Source organism: Octopus bimaculoides, chromosome 2, assembly GCF_046866305.1.
Source record: "Octopus bimaculoides isolate indiv1 chromosome 2, ASM4686630v1, whole genome shotgun sequence".
NCBI classification, from domain to species: domain Eukaryota; kingdom Metazoa; phylum Mollusca; class Cephalopoda; order Octopoda; family Octopodidae; genus Octopus; species Octopus bimaculoides.
The window spans coordinates 7,419,033-7,437,510 of record NC_142929.1 but is presented as its reverse complement, the minus strand read 5'-3'; the positions used below and the strand labels follow the sequence as shown (position 1 = coordinate 7,437,510).

At 34.6% G+C, this 18,478-nt stretch overlaps 1 protein-coding gene across 7 annotated transcripts in view; it reads right to left on the bottom strand.

Annotated features, from left to right (window-relative positions):
* LOC106867627 (dopamine receptor 2) overlaps window positions 1–18,478 on the bottom strand; it is a 443,190-nt gene that overhangs the window by 71,080 nt on the left and 353,632 nt on the right. Inside the window, exon 4 of one of the 7 annotated variants that reach the window (XM_089340618.1) lies at window positions 17–99. The exons of the other annotated variants lie outside the window; for them this stretch is intronic. The gene's annotated coding sequence lies outside the window, so the exon portion shown is untranslated. The remainder of the gene's footprint in view (window positions 1–16; window positions 100–18,478) is intronic. 7 annotated transcript variants of the gene reach the window in all.

The following is an 18,478-nucleotide window of genomic DNA, read 5'->3' as shown; positions in this document are numbered from 1 at the left end:
GGTTCATTTTACTCACCTATACTCCATAAATGACTAATTGAACAGCATTTTCTCAATGCATGTAGTTGTAGTTCAGGCAGGCAACATAATCGATGCATTCTGTAAAATAGGTATTGAAAAAGAATGCTACGATCGAACACCATATATTTATTAAAGAAGTAATTTGATAGCTTAATGTAAGTAAAAAAAAATACGAAAAGACGTGAAAAATAAAGCAGAACAGATAAAAAATGTATACACATAATTTATTCCGTTGCCAACTAATAATATAACCAGTAAAATTCGCCTGGTGAAAAGTGGATGTTCACTGAAATACTTAGACACGATTCATACTGTTACTCACAGTGGAATAAATATCATTCTATTAGAATAGGCACCAGCACATATTAACGATTTCTCTTTTGTCAGCGTTGGACAATATGTAATGTTCCTGAGTTATTTCCATATACCCGATAACACATTCTTCAATGCTTTATCGAATATTATATTCAATTACATTCAGTCTTTCTATCAGTTGTGTTTTAGGAACTTCTGTGATCCCACGTCCATGTATATAAACCTATACATATATACATACATACATATATATATAAATAAATATATATACATAAATAAATAAATATATAAATAAATATATATATATATATATATATTATATATATATATATATTATATATATATATATATATATATATATATATATATATATATATATATATATATATATATATATATATATTGTTGTACTTGGGGATGGTCATATTGCCAGTTTAGCCAATAAAAACACACGCACTGTATATTTGGTGTTAATTTGCTTCAGCTTTATATTACATTAATCTTAATCTTATTTCGGCCAGAGTTCTTTCGTCACACTTCTGTGACCTCATCAGTGGTCCTTTGTTTCCTTCTTTCTTATGCGTGTCTCACCTTGCTAACTATCAGCCATTTTGTATTTTGTATTCCTATTGTATGTGATGGAACTATCTGAAATGTAATTGCCCGAAACAGTAAGGACTTCTAGTATACTTGACTGAGGAAAGAAGGCCACGTATGACCCCTCTTTTTTGCCTGTCCTTCTAATTCTAATTGTTGTTTCTCCTGTCTGCCTTTGTATCGGCTATCTGTCCGAATGTTTTATTGTACTCTATTGCATTTTTGTTCCATTTCATATATATATATATATATATATATATATATATATATATATATATATATATATATATATATATATATATATATATATGTATATATATGTATATGTATGTATGTATGTATGTATGTACGTATTTATGCATCTATGTATGGGTTGACTGAAAAAATTTAGAAAGATAAACAACAGAGTTCAATGTTATATACTCCTGGATTAAAAATATGTAAACTCGAAAGAATTCAACTCAATACGAAGTAAGGAAAACAACGATAAATAAACCACAATAAAATGAAAAATATAAAGTGATATACAATGATAATAGAAGAAACGCGAAATATGCTGATATTTAATTCTTTGATTAAGAGAAACCCTATGTATAATTTAGATGATAGAACCGTAAGCTCAGGGACTCACGTGACGGCAGTTACGAGTCTCTGGCAAACATAAGTGCACAAGTAAACAAATGAACTTCTACCTTGGCGCTTGTCAAGATTACACCCAAACATCCCTAAATTACAGCCTACCGTTTTAAAATATGTCACTGGCATGTATAGTCCAAGATACAATCTGGAAATTGTACACGACGTCTGAAAAAGGAAGATATGATAACATGTGAAATGCTTTTGATTATAGATCTACTCGTTTATAGAGGTCATGAGGTTAAACAATACCTATAAATAATAATATAGAAAACTACTACCCAATTCTTAATCTGATTGAATGATATAAACAATGAAAGCTGACTATTGACAAATTATCTATTCGAAAATCAAAATTATAGATTTATCGTAACAGCAAGGTGTATTTCCATTGTCTGTATTGCAAAAGGTCGATATATGTTATTATGCATTTGAAAGTATTTTCAATGTGTACTATATAATTATTTACAATACTGTCTTCGGATGCATTAGTGCATTTGTTATCACCTTGTTTTTAGATCTCAGGATGTTGTGCTGTCGCAGCTGCATACTGTGGTGGGGAAGTGGACGTGTTGCGAGTTGCGCAGTTTAGTTTATTGCTTCTCGCTATCAAATGAGTAAGCTATAAATTATATATACGCTGTTTTATTGAAGACTTAGTGTATTTGTGGCTCGTTGGAGAATATTGTTTAATGTTGATCAGTAGCAGATATTTGGATTGTACAGTCATGCTCAAGCGTCGGTTCAACCTGATGTTTTTTTTCTCTTGTTCTGAGCTTTCAAAAATATATACTAGGAAGAATAGAGCCTAAAATGCAAACATCAAAATGGCATTTTGCTTAAAGAGGATAAATCAAAGATATATCACGTTCTGAGTTCAAATTCGGCCGAGGTCGACTTTGCCTTTCGTCCTTTCGGGGTCGATAAATTAAGTACCAGTTGCGTACTGGGGTCAATCTAATTGACTGGTCCCCTCCCCCAAAATATCGGGCCTTGTGCCTAGAAAAGAATAAAAGATATAGCGTGTTTTTTTTCTTTCCTGGTAGAGGAATACATTATTTTCCAGTACAGAAACCAAATAATATCGAGGGTCAGTTGAAAGAATGAGGGAGTGTTGTATCAATATTGATTTACCAAACTACATAGTCAGTTTCAAGAAAAATACATACCACTCTATCATATAGCAAGTTACGTTAGTATAGCTGTTAAGAGTGAAACTTAAGCTATAAGACAGCGTTATAGATAAATCTTATAGAATTTGAAAACTTGAATGTCATCTGGTTGTCACTACACTGCAGCAAAATGTAGCACCATCTGCTTTAAATTCTGTAGCTTCAGTGATGATGAAAAATAATCTACGCGTACCGAAACAACAACTTAACCAAGATTTAAAAAATAATTTGTCTGCTAATGAAGGCATGTTTTCTCCTCTGAGTTAAGTGAACCACTCGGACCAGATCAAACAAATATAAACACCCACAAAACTAGAAGCTCGTACACCTCCACACTTTACACAAGACAACCCCAGAAGTCAATAGTCCCTCAACTGAAGTTTTTACGCCGACTGAGAGCAGCCCCCATGCAACCAGTCAGCCTCATCCGGGAATATCCAACGAAGACAATATGAAGCTCTGAGTAAAGGAACGCAGTAATCTAGAACCATAATCCTATATACTAGGTATTTACAATATCTAAGGTTTTGTGTTCCCTTTTAACAGAATTACAATCACGCAAATATCTTGTGTGTGTGTTTCTACATGGTAGGTTCGTTTTGCGTGTGTTAGTAAAGATATTTGTTATTCTACGTTTGTATATGTGTGTGTGTGTATGTGTGTGTGCCTATCTGAGTGTGCATATATGTGTCTGAGAGAGAGAGAGAGAGAGAGAGAGCGAGAGACAGAGACTATGCGTGTGTATGAATTTGGAAAGGAGCTCATATGCACACCTATGCTTGTGGGTCGTGGATACAGTAATTTTTGTGGTTTGTTTCATACATCGATTATTGTATTTGGTCAAAGTATTATCTTAATATGATGTAGAATACGTTGTTGATAGCATATACTTAAAGTTTGGCATATTTTGCTAGCCTATTGAGAAAGTGTACTTTAAGCTTATGTATCCTATTAAACATGGCTCACTTGAACAATCAGGAGAGTTTCAGATTCATTATTCTAACTACTAATACAGATATAAACAGCTTCACAATAAAAACAAGAGTTTGGTGCTGTATATCTATTTACTTTACACTAATCCTAGAAACGTATTGATAAAATTAGTTCATGCATCTGCTCAACCGTGGAATCTGTCTAGTTGAGCTGGAAACAAAATGCTTCGAATTTAATATCAACGCACTTTTAGAAGTTGATGGTCATTTCGAATCAGTAATCAACAAATTAATATAAGGCATGCTTGGTAGTGCAGTGAAAGCACGTGATAAAAATAAGACTAGTGAATAATAATGATAATAATAATGTACCCTTATCAGACGGGTAGTCATGATGGGTATAATGGGCTTCGTATATTTTACCCCAGTGTCACTTTGATGGCATGCACTGCTCTCTCACTCACTCAATAATAATAATAATAATAATAATAATAATAATAATAATAATAATAATAATAATAATAATAATAAATGCCCGGATGCAGTACCGGGCAGTGGCTCTCATGGCTTCTGGTCTTAACTGATTGGAAGCGTTATCATGTACATTGTTTTGTCTTGGTATAAAAAGATGGGCTACAGTAAATATTCTGCTTAATACCACAGATTTGCTTGTCAGTTGTTTGACCTTAACCAGTTGAGCATGTCCCTTGGTGGCTGACGATATGTGCATCTCTGATCACCAGCAGAAGTAGTGGGGGAGCATCATAGCCATGTGTTGAGAGGAATTCTTTTGGGTTTGAATAATTCACCTTCGGAAACATGGGTGTTTTGTTCAACATCGTTAAACAAACCATATTCAGGGACCATTTGAGCGGGATGGGCTACTCGACCTGAAGAAAATTCTAACAGGGCCCCCACCTGCAAGGTCATGTGCTGTTTATCTTGATATGAGATCACCATGTTGCGCACATATGGCTGTGATGCACGTGCCTGGTGTACCCTTATCAGACGGGTAGTCATGATGGGTATAATGGGCTTTGTATATTTTACCCCAGTGTCACTTTGATGGCATGCACTGCTCTCTCACTCAATAATAATAATAATAATAATAATAATAATCATAATCATAATAATAATAATAATAATAATAATAATGATAATAATAAAAAAAAAAAAAAAAAAAAAGAAAAAATATAACATGAAAACCATAGTTGACATTGATGCCACCATAGAAACCATCAAGCAAAAGGTATGTGCTAAAGCTGCCCGCATAGCAAGGTATGAAAAGCGTGTTAAATTCTTCCGAGATAATAACATGTTCAAAAATAACCCCAAAAATTTCTACAGGAAGATAGGGAAAACACCAGTAACAATAAAGTCTGTCCCATCAAAAGAAGAAGTGCAAGAATTTTGGAATAAAATCTGGGCAGAAGATAAAACACACAATGAAAAGGCCCCTTGGATTGATAGAATAGCTACAGACCTAGACTCCTTAGAGGAGCAAAAGTGGGAGGGGGTCAGGGTAGAAGATATAAGATCTGCTCTCAGGAGGTCAAGCAAATGGAAGTCTCCAGGAAAGGATAAAATTCCTAACTTCTGGTTGAATGCCTTCCCAGAAAGCCATGAACTGCTAACAAAACTTTACAACGATGTTTTGCAAAACCCTAGTTTGATGCCCTCTTGGCTAGTTAATGGTTTAACATTCCTGCTTCCAAAAAATGAGGAAACAAACGAACCAAAAAATTATCGCCCCATAACCTGCTTAACAACAATGTATAAGACGCTAACATCTGTCCTAACCGAGTACACCTATAGTTTTTTAATAGAAAGTAGCATATTCCCTAATGAGCAAAAGGGATGTAAACGTGGATCTTATGGTTGTAAAGATCAGCTACTCATCAATAAGATGATCTTAGAAGATTGTCACAAGCGACACAAAAACTTGTCAATAGCCTGGATAGACTATAAAAAGGCCTTTGATAGCCTACCACATAGCTGGATTAGGAAATGTCTGGAAATGTATAAAATAGCTCCTACTCTGCGAAACTTTTTATCTGTAAGTATGAGATCATGGAGAACCACACTGATGTTGAACAATGACAATGAATCTCTAAATGCTGGAGATGTAAGAATTTCATGTGGCATTTTCCAGGGTGACTCACTATCACCACTCCTCTTCTGTCTAGCCCTAATACCGCTCTCAAAATTGCTCAATGATGCACAGTATGGTTATAAAATATTTGATAAAAATATAAATCATCTCATTTACATGGATGATTTAAAGCTCTTTGCAAAAAATGACCAACAACTCAAAGGCCTACTAGCGATTGTTAAACAATTCAGTGATGACATCAGGATGCAATTTGGCCTTGATAAATGTGCAAAAGCTATCTTTATCAAAGGAAAAATGACAAATACATCTAATGTGAACCTTGACCAGCAAAATGTCATAAAAGAGTTAGAACCAGCGGAGAGCTACAAATACCTAGGGGTAATTGAAGGGGACAATATCAAGCACTCAGTGATGAGGGAAAGGATCAGAAGAGAATGTTATCGCAGGGTGAGAGCAATACTGAAGACAGAGCTGAACGCGAGAAACAGGATCGAAGCGATCAATGCTCTAGCCATACCAGTCGTGACTTACAGTTTCAACATCGTTAACTCGTCAATTACTGAAATATGTAATGTTGACAGAAAAATACGAAAACTGTTGACAATGCATAGAATGCACCACCCTAAGGCAGATATAGAACGTCTTTATCTGCCAAGAAAAGAGGGAGGTCGAGGACTACTACAGCTGGCATTATCAATGAAGGTAGCCACAATTGGCCTAGACACCTATATGAAAAACTCTGAGGACTGGATGCTAAAACTTGTCTTAAAATATGAAAGCAAGAAAGCATCTTACTCAGTAACAAAACAGGCAAAGGAATATCTAAGTGAATTCCAATTGCAACAAATTCAAGAATTAGACGAACTAGAAACACCTACAGAAAAAGCTAAGCGCTTGAAAACCCGTGCTAAAATTGCTGCCTTAGCTATTATGACTGAAAAATGGCATGGAAAACCTCTCAATGGCAAATACCCAAAGAGAGCGAATAATGCAGATATTGACAAAGCCCTTACCCACCAATGGTTAATGGCCTCTGGATTGAAATCAGAAACAGAGGGGTTTATCATAGCAGCCCAAGATCAATGCCTACCTACAAAGAACTACCAGGCCAACATATTAAAGAACGGCAGCTCCCCATTATGTCGTATATGCCAACAACAAAATGAGACCATCGATCATGTTGTCTCCATGTGCAGTCTGCTTGCGCCTACAGAGTATCTCAAATAGGTGCCCTGGGAATGACAGCGAAACGGGCTGATTACTACCTAGCTCAGATACCAGGAAACCCCAAAATGGCTGAAGTCCAAAAGATAGTGCTCATGGGAACTGCCCATATCCTACGTAAAATACTGTCTATGTGATCTCAAATTTTAAAGCAAACATAATTTTCTTATGGTTTCTTAAACATTCACTTGAACAAAACTGTACAAATCCAAATATATGGTACCCTAGGCATAACACCTACATGAACTTCTAACTTGTTGTCTCTTGAGGTCTCTGGGTGAGACTTGGATCCAACTTGTACAAATGCAAAACAAAAGTCAAACATAAAATAATAATAATAATAATAATAATGATGATAATAATTAGTTTAAGGGAGAGAAGCTATGCAGAGCATTTCCTGTGGTTGTGGGGAGGAAGGAGGAAAATATTATTGGAATATATAAAAAAAATATCTTTTTTTCATTTCTTTTACTTGTTACAGTAATTTGACTGCGGTCATGCTGGAGCACCACCCTGAAGAATTTTTTTTCGCCTGTGTAAACGTATCTAATTTTTAATAATTTATTATTTCTTTTGGTACTTTATTGTTTTCAGGTTGGTACTTATTCTATCCAAGTTAGAGGATCGTAAGCACACCAACACCGGTTATCAGGAAGTGGTGGGTGGTGCAGGATAAACACTAACAGAAAACACACACACACACACACATATCCGACGGGTTTCTTTCAGTTTCTGTCTATCCATTCACAAGGCTTTGGTCTGTCCGAGGGTCTAGGAGAACATCCTTGCTGAAAGTGTCACAATGTGGGACTCACTAACACATTGCAAGGCATATATATATGTATATATATATATATATATATATATATATATATATATATATATATATAATTTATTACAATTAAAAGGGTAAAGGATTATCAATTTATTAATAAATTAATAATTAATAATTTTTACCAAGCCCTTCGGTATGTAAGCACCATTATCGGTTTGGAACTTATTTAAAAGTTCTTATACATTTATAAACAAAGTTAAGGGATCAGCAACAGGTTGCTTCACCACATACCGAAGTTCAGAAATATCAGCTAAAAAGTGCTGAAACTCCGATGAGGTAATGAAGAGTTTTTTATTCTCCTAAACCAGAAACATGTCTATGATTAACTATGGCTAGTTTAGTTCGTTATTTTTCTTCTTGTTTTGCCTATGTGAGTTGCGGGTAACTGTTGGAGTTTCAGCATTTTTTAGCTGCTATTTCTGAACTTCGGTATGTGGTGAAGCAACCTGTGTATATATATATATATATGTATGTATGTACGTATGTATGTATGTATGTGTTTGTGTGCGTGTGCATGTGTGTGTATGCATATACATGTGTACGCACACAAACATACTCATACATATGTATATTACATGGAAAAATGTGAGCAAGAGAAATAATATTTTTAAGATTATAAACCTGGAAAATTACAGGGTAAGTTATCAGGTCATCCCATAAGTTCTGTCCGAATTTTGAATAAAGAGGACAAGTGATGAAGTGTCATATTTAATTGAAATTTAATCATCAATGCACTTTCGCTGATTATCTATGACTTCCTTCCATCTATTTACAAGCTTTTTAATCCCATGTCTGTAAAACTCTTTTGGTTTCAAAGCAAAGAACTCTGAAATGTCAGTTTTGACCTCCTCCTGGCTTGCGAAAGTTATGTCCATCAAATGATTCTGTAAACTACGAAACAAATGGTAGTCTGAAGGAGCATGGTCGGGAGAAAAAGGTGGATGAGGAATTGTTTCCCAACCAAGCTCTTCGATCTTCTGTGATGTGATCTTTGCAGTGTGGGGTCACGTGTTGTCCTAATGAAACATCACTCCTTTTCGATTTACTAAAGCAGGTCTTTTTTTCTTCAAAGCTTCGTTCAAACGCTCTAATTGCTCACAGTAGACTTAAGCATTGATTATTGCATGAGGTGGTAATAATTCAAAGTGAATTAGTCTTTTGCAATCCCACCAGATAAAGAGAAGAACCTTTTTCCCATGAAGTTCCCTTCTTGGTTGGACGTTTAACATTTCGATAGAAGATCCATTTTTCGTCACCAGTCACAACTCTATCCAAAAAGGGTGAAATGAGTTCGTGAAAATGGAGAGAAGAGCAGATGTCGACTCGGGATTTGCGTTGCTTTCGGACAATTCATGAGGCACCCATTTTTCCAAGTTTAGGAACCTTTCCAAGTTGTTGAAGATGACAATGAACAGTTGTATGGTTTGAACTAAGCTTTATTGCCAATTCTTCAACTGATAATGCAGGATTTTCTTCAAGTAACACCTCAAGGAGGTTATCATCAAACTCAACTGGACGTCCTTTTCCATCTTCAAGGCTAAAATCTCCACTTCGGAATTTTGCAAACCATCTTGGGCAAGTTCTTTCATTCAAGCATTCTTTCCCACAAACTGAGTGTATGTTTCGAGTCGCTTCGGCTGCAGAGTTTTCTTTTTTGTACTCATAAAGCATTATGTGCCTTAAATGCTCTTTGGATACTTCCATATTAGAAAAGGTTTTAATCAAATAAATTTTAATTCTATTATTCAGTAAAATAATATTTAATTTGTTTAAATGTACACAAATGCATAAAAATAATTTTTAATTCCATTAGACATTGTAAAATACTATTAAATTTCATTCAATTTAAAAAAAAATAAAATCGGACAGAACTTATGGGATGACCTGATATTACACTTGGAAAAGTTTAAGACAACTTATTATATCTGGTAAAGTACGGAAAAAGAAAATTTTTACTTAAAATATTGCAGCTGAGGATAAAATTTCAAATAGAATATTTAGATTTTGAAAATATTAGCTTTTATTAAAGGTAAAAATTTTATTACAAGTTTTTACTTCTATTTGTCATTTCCTTCAGTTATCGCCAAGTCTTCACATTTTGAGTCTTGACCCATTGCCTATTTTTTACATAATGAATTTGCCTACCATACATTATTCTAATTTGCATAAAACTTTAGCTATATTGGTACTATTGGCTCTCATTTTTAAAGTATTCTAGTGTATCAATATTTTAACTGGTTATCTACAAGCCCTTTCATTGATTTTTACTCCCTTCATAAACATGTTTCACTTTCTGTCTGTGCGTGTCTGTCTGTCTCTCTTCTTCTTCTTCTTCTTCTTCTTCTTCTTCTTCTTCTTCTTCTTCTTCTTCTTCTTCTTCTTCTTCTTCTTCTTCTTCTTCTTCTTCTTCTTCTTCTTCCATCTCTTTTTACATTAACTGCTTAGAGAATCCAGGTCGAAAAGACGTCCGTCGTTGAAAACTTTCATATTTTCTAAAAATTATTACCTTTCTTTTTTTATATTTTACCTTAAATTTCTGTATGTAATTAACTAATAATAATTATTAGTCATATGCTATCATCGATTAGACGCTTTCAGTGTTAGAAGGTGGAATGATCTTGTTGTCGCTTCAAGTGCCACAAGGCACCATGGGAACTGAATGAATGATGATCGATTAAAACATTTTGTTCTACTACCAACAATCATCATTAACATATCGAACTAATCTTATCGAGTACTTCTATCTTTTAAGCCTGGTACTTATTCTATCGGTTTCTTTTGACGAACCGCTCGGCTACGGAACATAAAAGCTCTAGCTCCGATTTTCAAGCGGTGGTGCAGTCAAACACAGACACAAAGATACACACGCACACGCACAACCGCATATCGTATATATATGCGATAGGCTTCTTTTAGTTTCCGTTTACCAAACCCGCTCAGAAGACTTTGGTTGACCTAAGGCTATAATAGAAGTCACTTGGGTATATATATATATATATATATTTATTACAATTAAAAGGGTAAAGGTTTATCAAGTAATGCTATCTGTTGGAGTCTCAGCATTTTAGCAATTGATAAACCTTTACCCGTTTAATTGTAATAATTATTCACTCCCTGTTAGTAAACCGCAGATTTTCTGCGGTATTGCTTGTGACGCACATGGTAATTTCTTGAGGAGGGATAATGGACTGGCTGGCCTATGTAGGTTCGGAGGTGTTTTCAAGTTGTGCCGATGCATGATGTTCACTCGGTCATGCATGCACAATTGCTAGCACCGTCGAATTTGCAACTAGAATATCATACTGATGAGGAAATGGAGTGTTTATCGCTCCTAAGCCAGAAACGCGTCTATGATTAACTTCGACTGGTTAGTTTTCGTTGTTTTTTCTTCTTGTTTTGCCTTTGTGAATTACAAGTAATGCTATCTGTTGGAGTCTCAGCATTTTAGCTGCTATTTCTGAACTTCGGTATGTGGTGAAGCAACTGTTGCTGATCCCTTAATTATGTTATATATATATATATATATATATATATATATATATATATATATATATATATACATATGTATATAGGTACAATTGGTACACCCACAAACACACTCACGCACACACGCACATGTATCACATAAAACACATATCATATGTGCTTTTGTAATATGAATGCGTATATTACGCAATAATGTAACAAACGAAGTCTGAAAACAGCCGTTTAATCAGAGGATAATGTAGATATTGTGAAATGAGAAATACTGGCAGTCGATAGCTAACATAGTTGGCAGGTAACTATGAGAGGTCACCCACTGTGAAATGCTGTCATAATAAGCGAATATGTGAAGGGGCCACTCCAAAATAAAATTTAGTGAAAAGCGTAAAAGCAATGGTTTTAGAAAATGTCAATTTTGCACTTAACATTTCAACTATTGCAGGATCTCTTCCAAGTATCAAGTCGTCCGGTAAAACTCCGCTAGAGTGAAGAAGTTATAACATCTTTGTACATTGTGTAAAATAATAAATTCGTTTGAAAATATGGTAAGTGTTTGAGACATACAACAGAAATTCATATACGTAAGTCGCACTCACATACATCTAACATCAAGTCACTTATATATACACGTTAAGTTTTTTCCTGTAAACACTTAACAAAGTCCGTACTTGAACTAGAAAGTTGGAACAGAAAAAAAAAAAGTTAACGGCATTAATATTAAAATCGCATTCTAAATACTTATATTTGCATCGAAGTATATACGAATACACATGATGATCTCACCAACGCTCGCATTCTCGTACACGATTGCATACTAACACATCACACACTCACACACACGCGCGTGCGTATTATCTGGTCGATGTTATAAAACCTTATACGTGAGTTCGAGCATGTAAGAAAATTTATTAGAGATTCAAGCGGACAAAAACAACAATGAATATGTATACAAAATTATTGGAAGAACTCACGCATCCCATGAGCAAAACAAATACTCGCATTATTCATACGTTAAATTCTGAGTTCAAATTCTGACAAGGTCCACTTTGCCTTTCATCCTTTCGGGGTCGATAAATTAAGTACCAATTGCGTACTGGAGTCGATCTAATCGACTGGTCCCACCCCAAACACTTCGTGCCTCGTGCCAAGAGTAGAAAAGATTATCAATACTTTAAATTCTGAGTTCAAATTCCGACAAGGTCAACTTTGCCTTTCTTACTCTCGGGGTCGAGAAAATAAGTACCAGCTGAGTACTGGGGTCGATATTATCGACTAACCCCCTCCCCCTGAACTTGCTGGCCTTGTGCCAAAAATTTGAAATCCTTATTAATAACGTTCATTAAGACAGCGACCTGACAGAATTGTTATTACGCCGGAAAAAATGCTTAGATACGTTTCGTCCCTATTCACGTTTTGAGTTCAAGTTCTGCCGACTTTGACTTTGCTTTGTTAGCCTTTCGCATCGATAAAACAGGTATCAGTTGACCAGTGGATCCAATAAAATTGCCTGCCTTGAGCCAAAATATGAAACCATTATTAATACGGTGAATAAGGCGCCGAGCGGGTAGAATCGTTAACATGCCGGGCAAAATGCCTCCTGCCGTTTCCTCCGTCTTTCTGTTCTGATTTAAAATTCTACCGAGGTCCTTTTAATAAAATAAGTACTAGTTGAACACTGGGGTAGCTATAATTGACTACACAACTCACCTGGAATTTCAGGTCTTTTGCCTATAATGGAAATGATTGTTAATTCGTTAAATATCACGTGATTCCGGAGCAAAAAATTAAAAGTATTTGATCAAGGGAACTAATTCCTAGATCAAAATCAAATAAGTGAAAGCAGCCAGTCAAATAAATGTTTAGGATATAGACTATTATGAGATGCAATAAAAGATAGTAAAATGAAGTGCAATGAATAGTTCAAATACCGTCTAAAGAATTAATATCTCTGTGAATTGTTTGTGAATGGTGTGATGGCTATGGGTGGCTGCTACAGGACTTTACTTAAATGTATAGCGATGAGATGAATTACGAATAATTTAGTTAATTCAATGAATACATATCGAACAAAAGGGATAATTGAATAATGTAATAATTAAGTAAATACATTACGCGAAAAGATAGGTACTTAAGTAAATAGTTAGTTGCGTAATTACTAATGCATTATTAATGAAAATTATTCATCAATAAATGGTAGAGAAAGAGTGACAAATCAAAGCAACGAGCAAAAGGATATATAATATTCTTTTCTGCTCTAGGCACAAGGCCCAACATTTTGGGGAAGGGGGCGCAGTAGGTTAGATCGACCCCAGTACGCAACTAGTATTTAATTTCTCGAGCCCGAAAGGATGAAAAGTAAAGTCAATCTCGGCGGAATTTGAACTGAGAACGTAAAGACAGATGAAATACTGCTAAGCATTTCGCCCGGCGCATTTCTGCTAAGCATTTCTGCCAGCTCACCGCCTTATGGAATATATGATATTGAAAAAACAAAGCAACATAGAATGGAATGAGCGTGGAGGAGCTCAGGGTGTTAACATGCTGCAGTTAGATAAATTTTCTTTTCCACGTGTAACAACCTCCATAACTCCCGCAGTTGATAAATGTACTCACTACCACTATTTGTGTTACTCAATTACTTCCACCATTACCTTATTGTATTATTAGCTATCTTATTTCATTTCAACTTATCCCATATTATTCTATAATCAAATTAATTAATTTGTTTTACACTTAACTTTCAGTTATCAGTCTTTCATGGTAATCAGGGAATCACATTTCTTATTCAATGCTGAGAAGTTTCGTTTCCTGAATCACATTGTTTGCGAGTTATTAAGATAACTTGCTTAACCAACGAGATGTGTGTGTTCTGATGTTGCTGTCAGTCTAAATGCCACAATGATCTTACAGCATATTTTTCTGAAACATCCATTCATAGCATCCCACCTCCAGCCCCAGTTACTACATATGTTCGCTGACTCTATTTACGTTATTCACACAAAAAAAAAAAAATGATTTCAATAAATAAATCTTATACTCTATGACATATATTACACATTTGTACTTACTCTCTCCCTCAATAGAAACCTGAATGAATACATATACATATGTATGTATGTAAGAGTCTATATGTATATATATATATATACAGGGAGAGAGAGAGAGAGAGAGAGAGAGAGAGAGAGAGAGAGAGAGAGTCGTACACATACAAATATTGTGTGTATATGTATAAATCTACACAAAGAGATGCATGCCACGTACCAATATATACCTATATATAAAAAAATATATACCAACGTTGGTATATTTGTTATGAAAATTTGTCACTGTTTCTCAATAAATCTTTACGAAATATCGACGCCACATCAAGAGGCAAAGTGGCACAAGGCAAGGACATAGAACTCTCGAGCTCGAGTCAGAGATTCTCTCGTAGTAAAACGGAGATGAAGGAAGAAAAAAAATAGAGAGAGTCTGTAAGCTGAAATATAGTTGCAGATGAATACGTGTATTTGTGCGAGATTCCGAAAAATTGCCAATTCTTCTCGTCTAATTCTGTTTTACTCGATACTACAGTCTTTTTCATATCTTCTCTCTCACTCATTCATGCACAATGTTTTCAAGGCATCTCTCATAATATATATACAAACACAAGCAAACACACATATATAGACAAAACAAACACTCATACTTATATATTCATATATATATATATATATATATATATATATATATATATATATATATATATATATATATATATATATATATATATATATATATATATGTGTGTGTGTGTGTGTGTGTATATATATGTGTGTGTATATATATGTGTGTGTATATATATGTATGTATATATATATATATATATAGGTGAGAAAGTTGGTATGTGAAAGCACGTGGTTGGATGTATAAAAGATAATAAGAGTGAAAAAACTACAGAAGGCTTGTGTTACTTGGTTAAAGTATATATTTAAATTATGTCAGAAAAATGTTAGAAAAATGTTAGAAAAATGTTAGAAAACCTTTTTGGTATATAAACACGACGCAATGAAGTAGAGAAATTTGAAAAGACAACACGAAACCGGTTATTTCTCAAAATACAATGTTTATATACCAAAAAGATTTTATAACATTTTTCTAACATTTTTCTGACATAATTTAAATATATACTTTAACCAAGTAACACAAGCCTTCTGTAGTTTTTTCACTCTTATTATCTTTTATATATATATATATATATATATATATATATATATATATATATATATATATATATCCCGTAGATATTCCCTAATAGGCATACTTTAACACACAAATACACGATCCACAACATGGTGCACAAGCGTACTAAAGAAATAATTTACATAGTCATGAAGTAAGTTTCGACCAAGAATACTATGCATGTCTAGAAAGTCGGTATTGTTGATGAGATCGGATTTTAATCAATCCATTTTTCAAGACTTGCCACCTCCGACACCTATGTTAAGAAAAGGTGGACACTCCGGATTAAATATGTAAGTAATGTCTATTCACATTGGTTGTGTAAATGTTCGTGACCTGATGTCTAGCTGGAAGCAAGGGAGCTTCCTAAATGACATGAGGTCAAGAAAATTGGATGCGATTGTTGCAACGGAAACCCAGGTGAAGGGGCCAAGAGACCTGCTCCCTCTCCTGAAGGGCTATGAGAAATACGTTTCTCCGAGTCGGGCGAGAGGTGGGGGTGGGGTGTTGGTCCTGTTAAAAAGAAACCGGGTAGCCGAGATGAAGTTGTTTTTTTTTTCTGATCCAGAAGGCAGGCTGTTCGTTCTCAGACTGAGATTCAGTTGTGGCAAGATAATCAGGCTGGCTGCAATTATGCACCCAACGTTATGGGTCCGCAATAAAAGAAGAACAAAAGAAGGTACCAGCGATAGATCGGGGCTTGTGGGTTCGGAGCGTGGCCTGATCATCGCTACATTTGTGTTGTCTCTGTATTGTTAATTTCATTCGATGTTTTTATATTTTATATAATTTTTATATTCATATTTTATGTAAAATCATAACGTATTACTGATCCCAATCAGTTGTTTTGTCCATTTCTGTGTTTGGCCCCCTGTGGGCAATAAAGAAATTGGTATTTCGCCTGTCTTTAAGTTCTGAGTTCAAATTCCACCGAGGTCGACTTTACCTTTCTTCCTTTCGGAGTCGATAAATTAAGTACCAGTTGCGTACTGGAGTCAATCTAATCAACTGGCCACCTCCCCCAAAATTTCGGACTTCGTGCCTAGAGTAGGAAAGATTATATACACTGTTAATTTTAGAAATATGTCGTATTCAAAAATTAAATAAACAAAAAAACAAACAGTTAAATTTACTGAGTATTGAATCTAAATATTTTAAAGTTATAACAAAATTAAAAAGTCAATTATTGAAAGAATAATTTATTTTCAGTGTATCATGGTATTTGAAATCGTTTATTCCCATTTGGAATATATGACATTTAAATGTGGAATGTCGATGACGAGAGTGTTATCAATTTATATTTTTCCTTTTCTCTGTTTCAGTTTTTTTTCTCTGTAAATGTCACTTTTCTCTTTCTCTCGCAGAACCACACACACACACACACACACACACAAACAACACACACACATACACTCGCACTGGCACACATACATGTATATGTACGCTATATGTGGCTTAAGAAGGCTGCCAATGGTTTTATGTGAAGCGGAATCTCTTTACGATTTTCAAGCATGCCACATGAGAACGTTGGTACTTGTCTCTATTTCCGATGAGTAAGTACACAGGGCATACACGATTTCGAAATAGATGAATATACATATGATAGGATTAATCAATGCATGGTGAACGCTGTTCCTTGCAAAAATCACAGGATAATCTTTTCTACTCTAAGCACAAGACCCGAAATTTTGGGGGAGGGGGCCAGTCGATTAGATCAACACCAGTATGCAACTGGTACTTAATTTATCGACCCCGAAAGGATGAAAGGGAAAGTCGATCACAGCGGAATTTGAACTCAGAACGTAAAGACAGACGAAATGCCGCTAAGCCTTTCGCCCGGCGTGCTAACGCTTCTGCCAGCTCGCCGCCTTACAAATCCCAGGATAAGGCAGATTTATAAGTTACCTCGCATGATTTGTATATTTATCTATTCTGTTATTCTGCACAGGCTAGTGTAATGTTGTTTATTCTCATTCTAAATGGAAACGAGGACTAATATCCCTTTTTGGCAGGTTTTAAAATTGTAAAGCGATCCCTACTTACATGAAACCATTGCTCGACTTATTAACCCACTGATAAAGAATATTTATCCACAAATGCGGAGTTGACACATTGATCTTTACTATTCGGCATTAGTGTGCACACATACAGATACACATACACGTAGATATATATATATATATATATATATATATATATATATATATATATATATATATATATATGAGAGATTTAGAAATGTAATATATATGTGAAAGCAGCATGGACTTTGTCTTCTTACCCTCTAAGAGGATTTAAGTAAAATTATACAAATGTGTCCGACTGTTTAAATTAATTCTATTTATTTATGCAACTGAGGATAGCTCTGCATTTAAATTAATGTAATGATTGCATTGTTCAATTAAATGGAGCCGCTTGAAACGCTCGTACTACATCACCTCTGGATATCGTGTTGCTTATATATATATATATATATATATATATATATATACATATATATATATTTCTCTGGAACAAAGTGCACTCGCAAAATGCTTACCAGCTTGAAGGCATGGTTGAAGGCATGAACTTGAAAACTAGATAGCTTTGCTTGTGCCCATATATAGTGAAAAAATTTATAATGCAAAATAGAACATTTCAATGAATCATGCATATAAACTAAATATTTGTGGAATAAAATAAATTTCGATGATATTCTTTGGACGACAAACTCGATTGTGTCACATTTAGATGATTTGAATTTAGATGAGTAGAAATAAATCTATGTTCATTTTGGTCTTTCAAGTATTTATCTCGAAGTCAGACAATAGTCGACTTTGAATTGATTTCTCGTTTTCAGAGAAATATCACAAGTAATGCTATAAGTTGGAATCAATGAGCAAAAAATAGCTTCATAAAATGTTCTTCGTATAGAATTTCAAGAAAAGTC